Genomic DNA, 18,304 nt, shown 5'->3' with positions numbered 1-18,304 from the left:
AATCTCCACATATCGATGTTGATGCTTGAAAAACCACAGCTGGTAATAAACCTAAAGTGTAATCAAGTTGCCTCTGTCCCAAGTCAGGGAAACAGTTTATAAATCCATCTTTCTGTGGCCAGCTCAGCAACGAAGGAAGGAGGGTGGGAAAGAACTTCTCAGGCACGAAGCAGTTAAATGAAAATAACAAGGGTGATTTATCTAGTAGCTTTCCCTGGTTATACTCAAGGGGAGCAAATCTACCTATTTGTCAAGTCACTCACAATAGCCTGTTTCTTTCTTGCTACTCACATGCGTTATTAAAGAAACACTTGCCCTACCTGTCATATCAAACTGCCTCCTTTATCCCAAACAAAATAATAGAGATATTTCCCTTAAGGGAATCCTGATGCAAATACATAAGGACAGGTTGCCAATTTGTTGAGCGTATTAGGGTACAGAAAGCTGTCAAGGGAAACAGCTGGGATACAGACTGTTCTAACAAGCTCATTTCTGGGTTTTCGCTGGGAGCCTAGTGCTCTTGAGTTTATATTACATTGCAACATTCCCTGTTTTATGGACAGCTGTCAAAGGCAATTTTTTCTTGGGAAAGAAAAAAAATTGACTTTCTTTTCTTTGCTATCTCTCCCTTGAATTCTGTGCTTTAGGCTCTGCCAATAACTGTAAGAAATTTTCCTTCTGAAGCTGAAGAGTTGGGAAGAAAAGTTGGGGACTAACATACACACACACACACACACACACACACACACACACACACACACACACACACATCTTAGGAGTGAGGTTTGATTTGTGCCAGTTGACGGCTGATTTCATTGGGGAGGGTTTTTGTTGTTGAAATTCTGATGTTTTCCTGTGTCTCCTGATTTCCCATCCTAATTTGCAGTCCACTGGAGTGCATCCCATGCAACGTATCAAGGATTTTTGATGGTGCATTTTGAAGGGAAGACAGAAGAAAAAGTGATAGTGATGCCTTCTATACCTCAGGTTGTTTAGAAAATTGATGTTAAATAGAAACAGAGGACATATACCATAGAGATCCTACAGGGATGTGCATTGACTTAATTTTAAAATATAATATATACATTTATTGCATTTGTATTTATTTATAATAAATTACTCTTTATAGTACTATTAGTACTATACTAATACTATAATATTATACTAGTAGTATATATACTATACTACTATAGTATATAATATATATATAATATACTAGTAGTATAAATTACTATTTATAATAGTTCCTAATTACATTCTATATTGTTTGGTTGTACTGGGGAGAGTTGTATATCATATGAATAAGTACTCCACACTTCTCTTTTAGAGAACTAAGAAGCTAGTTGTGGTCTCTGCAAGGGGTGGCTTTGATATTCATGGCTGTCCTTATGCATAGCCAGAGTAGGCAGTCACCTTAATTATCCCTAACATTGACCTCTCTTCAGTGCCTGAAACCTCTAAATAAATAAGTTGTATTTCTTACTTTAGGCTTATCTTAGAAAAATATAGCTCCCTCTTGTCCTCTGCAGAATATCTTATTATTAATAATCTTATTATGAATGACTTGGTCAGTATTAGAATTGTAGGTTCCTAAATGTAGTGGGCAATGAAAAGATCGCTACATTTGAAGTCAGAGGACCGACAACTTGTGTTATATAAGTTCCTTAAACTCTTTTTTTTTTTAATTTAATAGCCTTTTATTTACAGGATATATACATGGGTAACTTTACAGCATTAACAATTGCCAAACCTCTTGTTCCAATTTTTCACCTCTTACCCCCCCACCCCCTCCCCTAGATGGCAGGATGACCAGTAGATGTTAAATATATTAAAATATAAATTAGATACACAATAAGTATACATGACCAAAACGTTATTTTGCTGTACAAAAAGAATCAGACTCTGAAATATTGTACAATTAGCTTGTGAAGGAAATCAAAAATGCAGGTGTGCATAAATATAGGGATTGGGAATTCAATGTAATGGTTTTTAGTCATCTCCCAGAGTTCTTTTTCTGGGCATAGCTAGTTCAGTTTCATTACTGCTCCATTAGAAATGATTTGGTTGATCTTGTTGCTGAGGATGGCCTGATCCATCAGAACTGGTCATCATCTAGTATTGTTGTTGAAGTATATAATGATCTCCTGGTCCTGCTCATTTCACTCAGCATCAATTCGTGTAAGTCTCTCCAGGCCTTTCTGAAATCATCCTGTTGGTCATTTCTTACAGAACAGTAATATTCCATAATTTTCATATACCACAATTTATTCAGCCATTCTCCAACTGATGGACATCCATTCAGTTTCCAGTTTCTAGCCACTACAAAAAGGGCTGCCACAAACATTCGTGCACATACAGGTCCCTTTCCCTTCTTTATAATCTCTTTGGGATATAATCCCAGTAGTAACACTGCTGGATCAAAGGGTATGCACAGTTTGATAACTTTTTGAGCATAGTTCCAAACTACTCTCCAAAATGGTTGGATTCGTTCACATGGTTCCTTAAACTCTTAATTTCCTCATTTTCAAATGAGGGCCATATATATTTAGAGATAGCGGAATCTTTAAGTTACTTAGTCTACCTCTTATTTTACAGAAGAAGAAACCCAAGGCCCAGAACGTTTAAATGATTTGCCAGAATGCAGAGTGAAGATTTGAACCCATGTCCTCTAATATCATTGTTCTTGGGATTGTGCCATGATTTCCTTCCTAACATAGGGGACTCAGAGTAGCATGTGGAACTGGATACCTTACAGGGTAGTGAGGGGACAGGGTACTTCTAGACCTAACTATTATTGTCTAACTCTCTGACTTCAAGGAAATTACTCCCTCTTTCAGGGCTCTGTTCTTCCTGTATAATGTGAAGGGGCTTAGACATAAGAGGGAGAGGTACTGCAGCGTGGGAGGAAGGCAGACTGAAAATGATCCTAGTTATTTAAAAAAAGGAAAGACAATAGAACCTATAAAGTATAAACCAGTGAGAATGACTTGGATTCCTGACAGAATTCAAGAATACTTTATTGCTGATATAAGATCTAGACTAAGGGGAAAAAAAATCTGGATGCTTTTCTTTTCTTCCTTTCTTCCTCTCTCCCTCCCTTTTTTTCTTCTTCCCTTCCTCCCTCACTCCTTTCCTTCCTTTTTTGTCTTTTTCCTTCTTCCTTTTTTGTCTTTTTCCTTCTTCCTTTTTTGTCTTTTTCCTTCCTTCCTTTTTTGTCTTTTTCCTTCCTTCTTTGTCTTCTTTGTTCTTCCTCCCTTCCTTCCTTTCCTTCCTTTCTTTCCTTTCCTTTCCTTTTCCTTCCTTCCTTTCTTTCCTTCCTTTCCTCTGCTTTTCCTTCCTTCCTTCCTTCCCTTCCCTTCCCTTCCCTTCCCTTCCCTTCCCTTCCTTCCTTTCCTTCCTTTTTCTCTTCCTCTCTAAAATCCTGTAATTTCTAAGATCTCTTTCTATATGGTATTATAATTCACATTTTTAAGAAGATTGAATACTTCTTGCATTATCTCTTCTAGTCACATGGATCTTTTCATAATTATAATTTACTTATGATATAACCAGTGTTTGGTTCTTCTCAATGGTTGACTAGAGGAGAGAAGTCTTGCATAAAGTCCTCCAGAACCTTGTGTTAAAAAATCACTCAATTTGTTAATTTATTCTTGTATCTTGTAGTTATTCTTTATAGGATCAATGAAAGAGCTGAAAGGGACTTAGAATCCATTTAGTCCAACCCTGACACTTTACAGTTGAGGAACTGAGACTTACAGATATCATTCATCAGGACTTACACCTCATCTCACATCATTCAGACATAATTCCCCATTATTACTTCCCCTACTCCAGTCTCAGCAGAAGAGATGACCATTCTTCTTGCCAAGAGAAATTCCTCTATATGTACCCTTGATCTTTCCCCCCCCCTGACTTAGTCAACAGATTGCCCTCATTATCATCCATATTCTACTTTCCAATTATCTATAAACATATCCAATTATTAAAACCCCATTACTTGATTTGATTATCCTCACTAGTTATCCAATATATCTCCTCTCCTTCATTACTAAGTTCCTAAACTGAGAAAGGCTCTCATTTTGTCTCATTTCATTAAAAAAAATATAACTTTTACATTAGTTTCCTTTCCCCCTCAATTAATAAGCATTTATTTTCTCCCCAACACTGAATTAAAGAAAGAAAAAGAAAAAGAAAACCTTTGCAACAAATATGCATAGTCAAGCAAAGCAAATTTCCATATGTCCAAAAAAAATTCATTCTGCATATTGAGTTCATTACCTCTTTGTCAGGAAACAAATAACAGTTTTCATCATTAGTCCTCTAGAATTATGATTGGTCATTGCATTAAGAATTGCTAAATCTTTCAAAGGTGTTTTAGTTTATAGTATTGTTATTGTATAAATTGTTCTCCTGGGTCTGCTTATTTCACTTTGTATCAGTTCATATAAATCTGCCAAAGTTTCTCTAAATGCAAAACTTTCTTATAGCACCCATAATATTTGTAGACTAATTTGTTCAGCCATTCTCTGATCAATGGATAACTATCTTTGGTACTACAAAAAGAGCTGCTAAAAATAGTTTTCTACAAAGGAATATTTTCCTCTTTCTTTGAGTTTTCTAGAGGCATAGATAGACCTTATAGTAGGGACCCACTACATGGACCCATATTTATTGACCTTTGAGGCATGGTTTCAGATTGCTTCCCAAAATTTCTGGACCAATTCATAGTTCTATCAACTTCCATCAGTTCCACTGATGTTTTTGTCCTCTCAATCTTTTCTAAACCCTCTATAATCTGGACCTCTTCAAAAGTATTAATTGCCAAATCTAGTGACTTTTTCTCAATTCTCTTTCTTCGATTCTTCCTGTAACCTTCAACACTATTGATTATCATCTCCTCCTGGATAATCTCTCATTTTTAGGTTTTTGTGATAGTGCTGTCTCTTGGTTTTCCTTGCTTTCCTACTCAGCGTTCTTTTTCCTGGGCCCTCTTTTCATTTCTTTCTACTCAGTTTCCTTTTGGGAATGTTCATGCCATGTCTAATAACTGGACTCTTTTTTCATTTCATTCTTTATTATCTCATTAAGGATGCTGTTAGCTCTCATGGGTTTGATGACCATCTTTCCACAAGTAATTTCCAGTTCTATACATCCAACCTTTAGTTTCCATGAACTTCAGTCCCTTATCACCAATGTCTTTTTGGACATCTTGAACTGGATATACCATAGGCTACTCAACATATCCAAAGAGAGTTTGCTATCTTCCCCTCACTTCCCTGTCACTTTCCCATCCCCTTTCAAACTTTTAAATCGATGTTGAGTACCACCAATCTCCAGGGACCCCAGATTAGTGTAATCTTTGACTCCTCACTTTCTCTCACTCCACATTCTAATCTGTTTCCAAGTTTTGTTTCTACCTTTATAGCATATGTGCCCTTCTTTTTACTCACACAGTCATCACCTTAGTACAGGCCTTATCAACTCATGTTTACACTACTATATTAACCTTCTCTTTGGTCTTCTTGCCTTAAGTTTCTCTTCTTTCTAATCCATCCTCCACAAAGTTGCCAAAGTGATTTTAGGACTATGACTTTAGGAAAACTAAAGTGCAGGTCAGATCACAATACCCTTTCCCACAATTAATAAACTACAATGACTCTCAATAACTTCTAGGCTCAAATATTAAAGGTAGTGAGATAGCACAATGGATATAGTCAGAAAGATCTGTGTTCAAATATAACTTCAGATATTTACTAGCTATATGATGCTGTGTCACTCACTTAACCTCTGTTTACCTTGGTTTCCTCATCTATAAAATTGGGTAATAATAGAATCTATTTCTCAGAGTTATTATGAGGATCAGATGAGATACTATTTGTAAAGCATTTAGCATATTGCTTGGCTCATTAATAATTGCTTATTTTCCTTCCTTCCTCTCTCCCTCCTTTTTCCCCTCCCTTTCTTTCTTCCTCCCTCCCTTCCTTCTTTCCTCCCTCCCTCTTTTCCTCCTTCCTTCCTTCCCTCCCTCTATCCTTTCCTTCCTTCTTTCCCTACCTCTTTTCCTTCCTTCCTTCCGTCCTTCCTTCCTTCTTTCCTTCCTTCCTTCCCTCCTTCCCTCCTTCCCTCCTTTCCTCCTTCCTATTTGTCATTTAAAGCTCTTTATATCCTGGCCCCTTATTGCCTTTCCTCCCACTTTCCTCCCATCCCATGTACTCTTAAGGTTCAGCTGCAATGGACTTGGAGTTGGGAAGAAGTGAGTTTAAATCCTACCTCAGATACTTTTGACCCTGGGCAAGCCATTTTACATCTCTGAAACCCAGTTTCCTCATCTATAAAATGAGGATAATAACAACACTCACCTCACAGAATTTTCAGGAGGATCAAATGAGATGCTGCATATAAAGTACTTTGTATTCTTTAAAATGTTGCGTAAATGTTAATATTATTATCACAGAGGCAGGTAATTATTCAGGGGACATTTTTGTTACTTGTGAAGCTACCAATTGAAGTGAGGAGGATTCTGTGAGGGGATATACCCCCAATGGAACCACAGCTCTTGAATAGTGTGAAAGTAAAGTAAAGCTGGGATAGAATACCAGGGCTAACTAAGGAGGAGTCTCACCCACAATGCTCTAGGGACCCGCTGACTGGTGATCATCTTTGGGAAGATTGACCAGCTCTGCTGAGGAGCTGTTCTTGGTTATAGCACTTTTGAGAAAACATGTGAGAAGAAAAACCATATGAAATTGCAAATCAGTACAAAGCGGGGATGGACCAAAAAGGGATAATTTTTGAGAGCTCTCAGAAATGAGAAGCTGGCAAAGCCCTCTCTCAAAATCATCTCCCCATGTCCATTGCCTTACTTTATTACTTTGAACATTCCTTCCAACCACAGGGCCACACTGGAGGAAACCAAGCCCCTGCAGTGGGCTGGATCTGCTATGAGGCTGAGTTTGCAGGAACACTGGAATCCACTTCAGACACTGGGGGCTAGGAGGAGGAGGAGAGCAGTCACATCAGTATAATTATTGAAATTAGGGGCCACGGTTAGTGGTGGGGAAAGGGCTCTCTGAGTTCTTTTCCAACCTTTGGTTGAGAAGGCACATACTGTCATTTCCGTTACAGAGACCAAAGTGATTATAGTAATTGGCCCTTTAATAAAATATGTGGGGACCCAGATTTCTGGGATGAACCAGAAATTCCTCATCTAGTTGGAGTTCTTGTGGAGGGGGAGAGAAATCCTGACCATATGATTTTTGCTTACCTATTCTGCTTGCCAAATACCCTGTTCTGCAATTATAACCTTAAAGAAATGCCTAAAGTATTGAGAAGGTACTGATCACACAGTCACTATTTGTCAGCCTTTTTCTGAGGTAGCTCTTCATTTACTATGCCACTTTGTCTCATTGAATCATCATAGATTTTATAGCAAGAAGGAACTTACAGATCATATGTATAGTGTAATACCTTCATTTTATATATGAGGAATCTGAAATCCAGTGATTTAAGTCACTTAAGTGTGAGTGGCAGGGATAGAATTTGAATCCAGGTTTGTTTTTTGACTCCAAATCCAGGCTTTATTCTTCTGTCCAGATGACTTTAAGAGAGGCCTGTGTTCCTATGGGTGAGACCACTCCAGGTGGCAGGTAGTTAAGTATACAGATACCAAAGGCCTTGGTAGAAAGGCTACAGTTGGAGTGGGGAATCTTTTGTGTGCAAGAAAGTTGTGAAAACAGGTAATTCTCCTTTTACTAGCTCATATGTAGGCATAATTCATGCTGAATGCTAGTTCAATGGTAGCATTTGTGTCTACGGTGAGAGAGAGAGCAGTGGCCACCTGCACACTCAGAATGATGCTCTCATCTATGTTTACCTCTATTTGGAGCATTTGAGAGGTAGGGTGAGGCTCATATAGATGCATTGATTTCCTATGCAAGCAGAAAAGCTTGGAGGCAAATGATTGTATCTTTTTGGTGACTTCAGTTTTTACTAAATGATCTACTGGGGCTTTTTGAATGATTGTCAAGAGAATACACATACATTACCCTTTAGCCATAATATCACTGACCCTGTTTCTTACTTAATATAACTTGTTTTGGTCCTTGGCAAATGCTCTGTGGATAGATCTTCAAGAATGAAAGGTCAGTTCTGTGGGACATGTGGAGATACATAAAGATCCAGGATAAAAAATGGAAAGGCAATCATTAAGGAGAAACATTTAAACAGAGAGATAATGATAAATGATAAAAACAGAAATCTTATCACTAGATGCATGAGGCAAACAGGCTAAACTATTTATATATTTTATAAATATATAATATAAAATTTATAAAAAATACAGGGTCACTACTAGAGTTTATTTTATAGAAACTAAGATTCAAAGAATTTCCCTTTATGGATTTATAATCTAAAATAAGGATAAACCTTCAACCATGCAACATAAATGTCGGAGCTAGAAGAGCCCTCAGAATCCAGAACTTGGAATGTCAGAGTTAGAATGTTTAAAAACTAGAATTTCAAATTGGGAGGGAACCTCAGAACACAGAGCATAGATTTTTAAAGTTGAATAGGAATTTAGAGATCATTTAGTTTAACAATCCCATTTTATAGATTGGGAAAGTGAGTTCTTAAAGGGCAGAGACAAGATGAATGAGTAAAGGCAGAAACTTTTGTGAGCTCTCCTCTAAACTCCTCCAAATATCTTTAAATAAAGACTCTAATTCTATAGTGGCAGAACCCACAAAAAGACAGAGTAAAATAATTTTCTGGCCCAAGACAACTCAAAAGGTCAGCAGGAAAGGGCTTTTGCACCCAGGTGCATAGAACAGCACAGATCAGGTCCCAGAAAACCAGAAGCAGGCCTTGGGGAAACTGAATCAGTGGCAGCTCTGGTGGTTTTCAGATCTCTTACCTCAGAGACACCAAAGACAACTTAGAAGGTGAGCAGGAAAGATCTATCACAACTGAGTGAAAATGGAGTACAGTATAACCCAGGCCCCAGCAAACCACAAGCAGGCCTTGGAAGGCAATGAATCAGCAGTGGCAATGGCAGCTTACAGAGCTCTCAGCTCATAGACTGAATAATTTGTCAGAAGGAGATTACAAGGGTTTCTTTACAAGGGCACTGAAGGCAGGAAACTGTTGCTTTGCTCATACTCATAGTGGAGTTGCAGTCCTGGGTGGCACTTTCAACCACAGTAGATCAGGGACCCTTGTTATATTCCAGGGCAGAGAAGAGTGTTTGTGATCACTCATAAACTAGAGAACAAGTCAGGAGGGTAATAAATTCCTCTCCTTGCATCATTCCATTGTGGAAGAACTAAAAACTTACACATGTCTAGAAGCTTCGGAAAACAGCTGCACAAAACTCCTGGTAGAGCACATCCTCCACTCTGGAAGCAGAGCCATTTTTTTTTAAACAAAGAGTTGAAAGTCAAGAAGGAGCCTGGAAAAATGAGCAAATAGAAAAATTCTGACCATAGAAAATTATTATGGTAACAAGGAAGATCAAAATATACCCTCAGAAGAAAATGAGAAAGTCAAAGCTCCTATATCCAAAGACTTCAAGAAAAACATAAATTGGTCTTAGGCCATGGAAGAGATCAAAAAGGATTTTAAAAATCAAGTAAGAGAAGTAGAGGAAAAATTTGAAAGAGAAATGAGAGTGATGCAAGAAAATCATGAGAAAAGAGTCAATAGCTTGGTAAAAGGAGACACAAAAAATGCTGAATAAAAAAACATCTTAAAAAATAGACTAGGCCAAATGATAAAGGAGGTACAAAAAGCTAAGGAGGAGGAGAAAGCCTTCAAAAGCAAAACTGGGCAAATGGAAAAGATTCAATCCATTGAATAAAAAAAAACCCTAAAAAATAAGTAGAATTGATCAAATGGAAAAGGTGGTTCAAGAGCTCATTGAAAAAAAATTCTTTAAAAATTAGAATTGAGTAAATGGAAATTAATGACTATGAGAAATCAAAAAAACATAAAACAAAACCAAAGAATGAAAAAGAAATAGAAGACAATGTGAAATATTTCATTGGAAAAACAACTGACCTGGAAAATAGATCCTGGAGAGAGAATTTAAAAAATATTGGACTGCCTGAAAGCCATGACCCCCCAAAAAGAGCCTAGACATCATCTTTTGAGAAATTATTAAGAAACTGAGTTCTTGAGACATGAAGTGATTTGTCCAGCTTCACACAGAGAACTAATGATAGCACAGAACTTGTGCCTTACTTCCATGAATGCTCTTTTACCTAAATTAGGCTCCCCATCTCCAAATTCTCACTCCCAGGGTCCCAGCAATCTCCTAAAAAAAGCCCTCTCCATGGGACAACTATTGCATTGAAAAGATACACATTTTAAATAAATGAAATCTAGGCTCAGAGAGGGTAAGGGAATTAATTCCCAAGTAAAGTCAACCAGGGAAAGGAGGATGCCTAGGAAGAATGACCTTTACTGTGAAAGAAGTAGTCCAGCAAGGGTGCCAGCCTCAAATAGAAATGGATTAGCATGGATAATTAATTTATTGAGTTAGAAAACAATAAGGTAACTTCATCTATATTACATTTTTGTGAGTATTTTTGTTCATTTTCTTAGATATTTATTAATTAGATTATAATCTGGTCTACTTTAATGAGCTGAATGGCACATGAGTTTGACATCTCTGACTGAGCAGACCTTTTCCTGTCTAGGAATGAAATAGACTAGGCATGTAGTCTCATCTCTGCCACTAACTTGCTTGGTAATCTTGAGTGAATCTCATTATTTCTCTGGACCCAAATTTTCCCTATTTGTAAAGTAAATATGATTCATGCTCTCTCTTTCAGAGTTGTGAACATGCTCTGTAAACTGTAAAGTATGATGCAAGGAAAAATAGTTATTGTTAGTTTAGAAGTAGGATTTGGTTGGAATATGGATCAACATAGCAAGACTCTAAACAGAGTGTCTAGGTGCCTAATAATGTGTCTGGTGCATAGATGGTAACTACTTAATAAATGATTGCTGCATTGAATTGAATTGAATATCAGTTCCCCCCTCTGCTTCTGCTTTCTCTGAAATCAACTAATCCCCCATTTCATCCTCTGGTGGCTGAAATGTAATTTTCCTGTCTTGGATGACATGGCTATATTCAGGTGGGCAACAGGGAGGAGAGGTGTCAGCTTGTCATTTGTCATCTATGGGCCTGCCATTTCTTTATTCTTTTGCTAGGGTCTTCCTGACTCTTTTTTTTTGTGGGAGAGATTTTCATCTTTTAGTGAGGAAAGAATTCTTTATTAGCAAAGTCTTCTGGAATAAGTAAATAGAATATTACAGTGTTAGAGTTATCAAAAAACCTTAAAGACCATCCCCCTAATTTAAGAGAAGGGAACACTCAAACCCAGAGAGGGTAGAGGCCTTGCCTCAAGTTACACAGTAATTCAGCATCAGAATTGTGGTTTAGTTATTTCACAGTCATGTCTGATTCTTGATAATCCTATGAGGAGTTTTGTTGGTAAAGATACTGGAGTAGATTGTTATTTCCTTTTCCAGTCATCTTTCAGGTGAGCAAACTGAAGCAAACAGGGTTAAGTGACTTGCTCAACTTGCACAACTAGTATCTGAGGCTGGACTTGGATTCAGGAAGATAAATCTTCCTGACTCTAAGCCTGATATTCTATCCAATCATGTATCTTGATTCTTATCAGGAAATTTTACTCTTTCCTCATGTACACTATGGCTAGTGGAAATCCTTTAAGGATTTAAAAGCATAGTACAAATAATTTTTTGTTGTTTTTTTGATCCCAAAACCAGGGGAGAAGGGGAGATGAAACTTCTTGAAATTCACCTCTTCACAAACTTTAAGTAACGCTGTTCTTGTTCCTTTTTCTTTATTCTTGTAGATGTAACAGGCAGATGGGCAAGATACTTTTGATGATACCTTCTTTGGAGACACTTCCTGAAATCACCAATGAAAAACTAATCTTTCTTCCTCATAATTCTGCAGCCCTAGGCCAGGGCTGAGAATAAGGGTGATAAAGCCCAGACTGCATCAAGCCTGATTCATGATTCAGCAGGAAGCTGTGAGATGTGTGGTAATTATGGCATCTGGTGGCCCCTGACTCCGAGCCTTTGGAGACCTGGAGTTTTCCCAAAGCAAATTTGTGAGTTGTTCTCTTATTTAAAAAAAAAAAAAAACCCAACAAACTAAAAACACACTACCTCAATAATTCCCAGATTTGAAATCCTGTTGAGCAGGTGAAGTAGGTTGGAGATGACAGCCTTCACTCTCTGTGAAGTGATTAAAAGAGGGTAGTGTTAGAACCCAGAGCCTTGGGTAAAGTATTCCCTTTGGGAAGTTCATTTGGTTTTAATTCTGTGGGCACCAAGAGCCTCTGCTTGATTTGGTTTCTGCTTCCTTTTATCGGCTTTCACTCAGATCTTATTCTTCTCCCTCTACCCTTTTCTCCCCCCACTTTTTTCCTCCCTGGAGTTTATGAATTTCAAGGTCAGTTCAAAGTCAAACTTTCCCATGTTAATGATGAAATGCAAGCAGATGTGGCTGGTGTGGATAACTTTGGCCACGCCCTGTGCTTCCTTCTCTGGGTGGTGCTGGCAAAAATGAGTCAAATTTGATCACTCTCAGCATAGGACTTCCATTTTGGAGGTTTAGCAGAGCCAAGACTCTTCCTCCCCCAACCCCATTTCCCAACCCCCATCCTCAGGATTAATCAAGGAAAGCCAAATAAGGAAGTGATACTAGACTGTAGAAGGTACATCAATAACAATAGGATACCTCAGAATCTTAGATTTGGAGACAGCATGGGCATTAGGCTGAAATACCTCATTTTACAGATGTGGAATGTAGAACCCAGAGAGTTAAAATGACTATTCACAAGCTACATAATAGCATAATAACAATAATGGCCAGCATTATTATAGTGCTTTAAGGTTTGCAAATCACTTTACAAATATTATTTATTTATCCTTACAAGCATTCTGAACTGTAGGTACTATATTATTTCTGTTTTACAGATGAGGGAACTGAGACAGATAGAGTTGCCTAGGGTCACAGAGCCAATAGATGTGTGAAACTGGATTTGAACTCAGCTCTTCCTGATCTCAGATGCAGCACTCTATTCATTTTACCACCTAGCATGTGCTAGTGTCAGGATTCCAAGCCAGGAACTCTGACTCTAAATCTAGCATTCTTTCTACATTGCTTCCTCTGGTAGACTAAGTCAGGCAATGCTGGGTTCAAATTCCATAGGGGCAAGGCAGAATCTCCCAGAGCTTTGGTATCTTAGTTGGTAAAACAAAATAATTACTACCAGTGGTGCCTACTCCATAGTATTGTTGTGGGGTTCAAATAAGATAAATTATGAAAAAATACTTTATAAACTTTAAAGCATTATAGAAATATCAGTTATCATTAGTAGTAATAATTCAATTTGGCAAACTTTTATTAAATATTTAAGACTATGACCTAGAGATCAAATGAAAGAGCTTTGAAATGACCAAGTGAGCTGATAAACACCCATAGTTTGGTAGTCTTTGTATTCCCCTTTTCCTTGAGGCCTTGTGGGATTTTTGGCTAGGTAGCTTCTTGTACTGCTGGATAAGTTCATCCCCCACTATTCTGCCCTAATTAGTTTCCTTTCTATCTTTGTCCCCCCAACCCAACTGTATTTTCAGATAAATCAATCATGAACTAGCCTATTCTTTTCTCTCTTACTCTCTTTATATATATGTGATTTCAAGTTCAATATTCTTTCTACTATACTTTAAAAAAAATTACCCTTCTAGAAAGGGACTTTTTATATCTAACTTTAATTTACCCAGTTCAATACAACTATCATTTATTGTTGCTTATTACATGCCAGTTTTTAGGTCCAACATCAGTCTCTTGTGATTACTCCTCCTTGATTCCAAGTTAAGCTCCCATTTCTTTTTTTTTTTCCTGTAACTGGATAAGGAGGGCAGGAGGCTCACCTGTTGAAGTTTGGAATTACTGAATATATACACTTTATCAGATGTGGGGTTAAAGTGTGACATACTGCCCAGAACATAGCTCATTCAAGGCTGGGCCTGTTGTAGTTAAAGTCTCATAAAAGTCATGAACTGTAACTTCTAAGTAGAATATCCAACAAATTCCCCTTAAAGAAGGTAAACCACGAGGAAATGTCTTTCTTCCATTTATTTGCAAATATACTTTTCCAACCCAACTTACTTTAGGAATTAGCTTCTTCTTGGGAGCCCAGTCAACAAAGCAGAAAAAAAAATCCAGTCGTGCTGGGAGATTAGTTTGTGAAATGTGGGGTTTCCTTCTACAGGAGAGGAAAAGAACTTCTTTTCCTCATGCATGTCTGTATGACCCAATATCCTTGATCACTTCTGAGCCCAATTACCCTGCTTTTCATTCTTCATCCCCCAGGAGAGTGGTGACAACCTCCACACCCTTCCAGGACCCCCTTTCTCAACCACCTCCCTCCGGCAGCCAGCTGTGGCTTGGACTGGGATAGGGAAATAGAATTAACCTGATCACATCCATTTGGCCCCACATTCTTTTTTGTCAGTTCGTGCTGAGCTTTTTTTTAAAGTTTTTTTAAACTGAACAGTTATACAAACTACACTGCATGAGAGTTGATTTTCTCTACCCCAGAAATATCACCAGGGTCTAGGCATAATCATTTATTGGGATAAGAAAACCAGAAACCAGTTTAAAAAGCAAAGACACAGGAAGGCTTGGGATAGTGGCATGTGGGATTCAGCTTTTTCAAGGCACTTTCTTTATTATCATCAATCCCTTAATAGATTCATTGAGTAAAGGTCTCAATACTTTTCAATTCATTTCAAAGAGTTGTTTGTTTGGGTTTTTTTAAATGTTCTGATGCTGTACATTGAATTGGGTTCTGGAAATATACAGACAAAAGCAAAACAAAACCCACAAGGAGCTCAGGAAAACAATAAATATGCATATGCATACATATTATATATATATGTGAATGCAAATGATATCAATAAAAATAATACTAATCAAAATTATGTTAGAGATGGGAGAAGAAATAACAATGGAGGAATGAAGAAAAAAACTCTTGTAGGAAGCTGAGCTGAGCCTTAAAAGGAGCTAGGATTTTCAAGAAGGGGAAATGAGGAGGGAAAACATGTCAGGTATAGAGGCAGAAAATGGAATGTTGTTCTGATCTTACTGTTTACAGAGATTTAATGATATTTTGATTTTTTTTCCATATTGTAGTTTGTCTCTACTATACATTCTCCTTTTTTGATTCGAAGGGTAGCATTTTTCCATACAAGAAAGGCCATTTGCTAAAAAGTCTCAGATGCTTGATACTTACTAGCGTGACCCTGGACAAGTTAAATAATAAAATGATCCAAATAAATAAAAATGATTTGTTTTCCAGCTTGTATATGTTAATTTTGTCTTTGACATTTTAATCATATATTATCAGTGGCTGATTTGGTTGAAAATTCAGTATTTTCTGGATATATATTTCTTCCTTAAAAGAATTCTCATGAAAATCCTTTAAAAATGCTCTAGAAGTTCAAGGTATCTCTAAAATAAAGCCAAATTGTTTCTCACAACTGAAGAGTAAGACATTGATTTCCAGTCAATCCAGGGTCCTCAAACTTTAGGGAGAGGTTCACAGTAATGCTAAGGGAATTGGGGGACCAGTCTTTTCTTCCCAGAAGGGAGACTTTCTTTTCTTTTTCTTATCCCTTCTTTGTCGTTTTGGATTAGAGAAGGCATTTAAAAAATTGCAACAAAATAGGTGATAACTATTAGAACTTCATAAAATGATATCTGTTTGTTAAATTGTATCATGATATGCTTGGAACTGTAGGAGAAAAAGTATGACCAGATTTGCTGATAAACTGTGATACTTAGACTTTCCCTGAGACTTTTTGGTACAAAGCACTGGGAAAGGCATGAGAAATAGAAAAGGCAGAAGGTTCTTAGGTCACAATCCATAATTTGGGATTATAGATGCTATTCCAGTAGCTTTTCTGGAGTCAACAAATACCAATCTGGACACAAAATATAAGCTTGAGGTGATTAACTAAATCAATTCAACTAATAGCACTTATAGTTAGTGAAAAGATGCTCAATCAACCGTCAATCAATCTTGATCATAGACTTTAGACTAGGTTCCCAAAAAGTCTTTGGGGCTATTATGCAAAATCTATATTTGGGTAGGCTACAGAAATGAAGTTACACTCTCCTTAAGGAATATAAATTATCAAGGGGTTTCAGAGAAGAATTATTCCAGAGATTAAGCAAGCCTAACTAACATTCCAGGAAAACCCTAGAGTAGGAAATAGCTGGGAAAGGTAGAAGGAAGGAGAGGTCTGGGTCTAGGTCTCCTTCCCAACCTAATCCATTTTTTTTTTTTTTGCCAAAGAAGACCTTTAAAAGTTCCAGAGGATGTTGGATTTCCAATTAATTTCCCATCAGTGTTTTATTATCATCCTTGGATCAGCTGATGGCTAGCATTACCTGCACTAGAATATAGAACTGATTATATGGACAAAGGAAAGAAAATACATTGTGCTTGAGGGGTCCTTCTTGAATCCCCCACAAATGAGAGGTGTAAACAGGACTTTCTTGAGTTACTCTTTTGCCATGCATACTCTCTAAGCCTGAACTTACTTTCTCTTGGACTTTGTAAGTATTTCTGGGAAAGTGTGTAACAAGCTTGGGGCAAGGAAAAAGTCAAAAGGGTTTATTATACAAAGAAATTAAGAACCTGCCTTCAGGATTCTCCCAACTCCCCAGTGGCAACTAGATCCCTGAAGGAGTCATGCCCTGGGATTTATCCAGGAGAATGGGGTTTAGGGTAAGGATATCTGAGGCCTTAAAATTGTACTAGGGGTGTAATGGGGCTCTCTATGATTGTTATATTACCAGTGTGAGTATATACACTTTGGAAATCAGCAAATTCTCCAAATCAGGTCTTGATTTATTGTTTTGTTGATTACATAGACAATAAAGTGATAGAGAATATATTAATAATTGAGGTTAAAAATCTGTAATGTGTAGATTTTGGAGGTGTGTTTGTTAAACATTTACCAGCATACCTCTGGTAATTACCAGTCTTGACTTGAGAAAACAGATAATGAAATATTTCCTTCATCTTAGTAAAGAAGTGGGGTACAATACAACCATATTGTTAGCCAATGCTACCCCCTTCCCTATTGGGCAAATGACAATAACTCAAATTTTTCTTGTTCTTTTACACTAGTATGTTAGCTATTTTTGCTTAATTGTTTTTTGAAAGCTATAAAGGGAGAGAATAAAAGGAGAAGGGGAAGCAATATATCCAGATATAACAGTGATATGAAGACAAAAACTATCAATAATATTTTTCTCGTCCTACAAAAAAGGAAAGAAATTCAAACTACTAATAAAAATAAGAAATTATTGCCAACTGCATTTTTATCCCAAGACTTCTTTGTTCTTCTTTACAAATTTCCCTTTGATTTGTCTTAATCCCAGAAAAAAATTTAAACTGTTGCTTGTTTACCTTAGGGAGTTTTTCTTTTTAGTCACCAAAATGAGTTAACTTTTGATTTAGATTTAGAATAATCCAGTTTGTGATTCTAGTCCTCCATTGTCCACAGTGATCTGTGTATTCCAGAAGAAAAACACCCAATATTTTTTTTTTGAGGAGGAAAAAAAGGCTTTCCCTATTCTTATTTCTGCCCTTCTTCATTCACAATTACACTTAACTTTTTGGAGTGCCTGGGATCAGGCAAAGAATGGGGTAGCGTCTTAACAAGCCCTCTGATTTCCTTATCTGTTGACTCTTGCTCTCTCCTTCCCCCCCCCCCCCCCCCCCCCCAATTGCAGCCGGGACCCAGGCCCTGTCCAGAACAGACAGAGCAATTACTTGACCATGCTGCTCTTAGATAATAGGTAATAGGGCACTGACAGCAGAGCTGGCCCATTGTTCTCTCCTTTCCCCATGCCTGCACAAGCTTTGGGCACTCATTATTTCTCCAGTTTTTGAGCCCGAGAGGAAACACTGAGGGAGGGCCAATTACCAGGGCTCTTTCTCACCCTTGGAAGCTCTCTTTGGGGAAAGGCAATTTGTGGGGATCTGAGGCAGCATCATTTATGGGTTCCCTCCTGTGGGTGAAGAGTGAGGTGGCTTTGGCTTAATTTAATTAGCTGGATTTAAACAGAGCCGATTACTAGGAACAGAAGCCTGGGATCCTCGTAAACAAGCCAAATTTATCTTTTAGTCTCAATTTTGGAAAGGTTTTTTTCACTCCCCTAAAAGAAAAGGAAATAGTCTAAAGTTAC

The 18,304-nt window shown here is 37.5% G+C and overlaps 1 long non-coding RNA gene across 1 annotated transcript in view; it reads left to right on the top strand.

Annotated features, from left to right (window-relative positions):
- LOC116421138 overlaps positions 1 to 18,304 on the top strand; it is a 113,070-nt gene that overhangs the window by 30,475 nt on the left and 64,291 nt on the right. The window contains exon 3 of the long non-coding RNA XR_004231443.1: positions 11,883 to 12,143. This is a non-coding gene — a long non-coding RNA (uncharacterized LOC116421138). The remainder of the gene's footprint in view (positions 1 to 11,882; positions 12,144 to 18,304) is intronic.

Source organism: Sarcophilus harrisii, chromosome 2 (genome assembly GCF_902635505.1).
Source record: "Sarcophilus harrisii chromosome 2, mSarHar1.11, whole genome shotgun sequence".
NCBI classification, from domain to species: domain Eukaryota; kingdom Metazoa; phylum Chordata; class Mammalia; order Dasyuromorphia; family Dasyuridae; genus Sarcophilus; species Sarcophilus harrisii.
The sequence above is the reverse complement of the archived record's forward strand: the minus strand, read 5'-3'. Positions and strand labels throughout refer to the sequence as shown.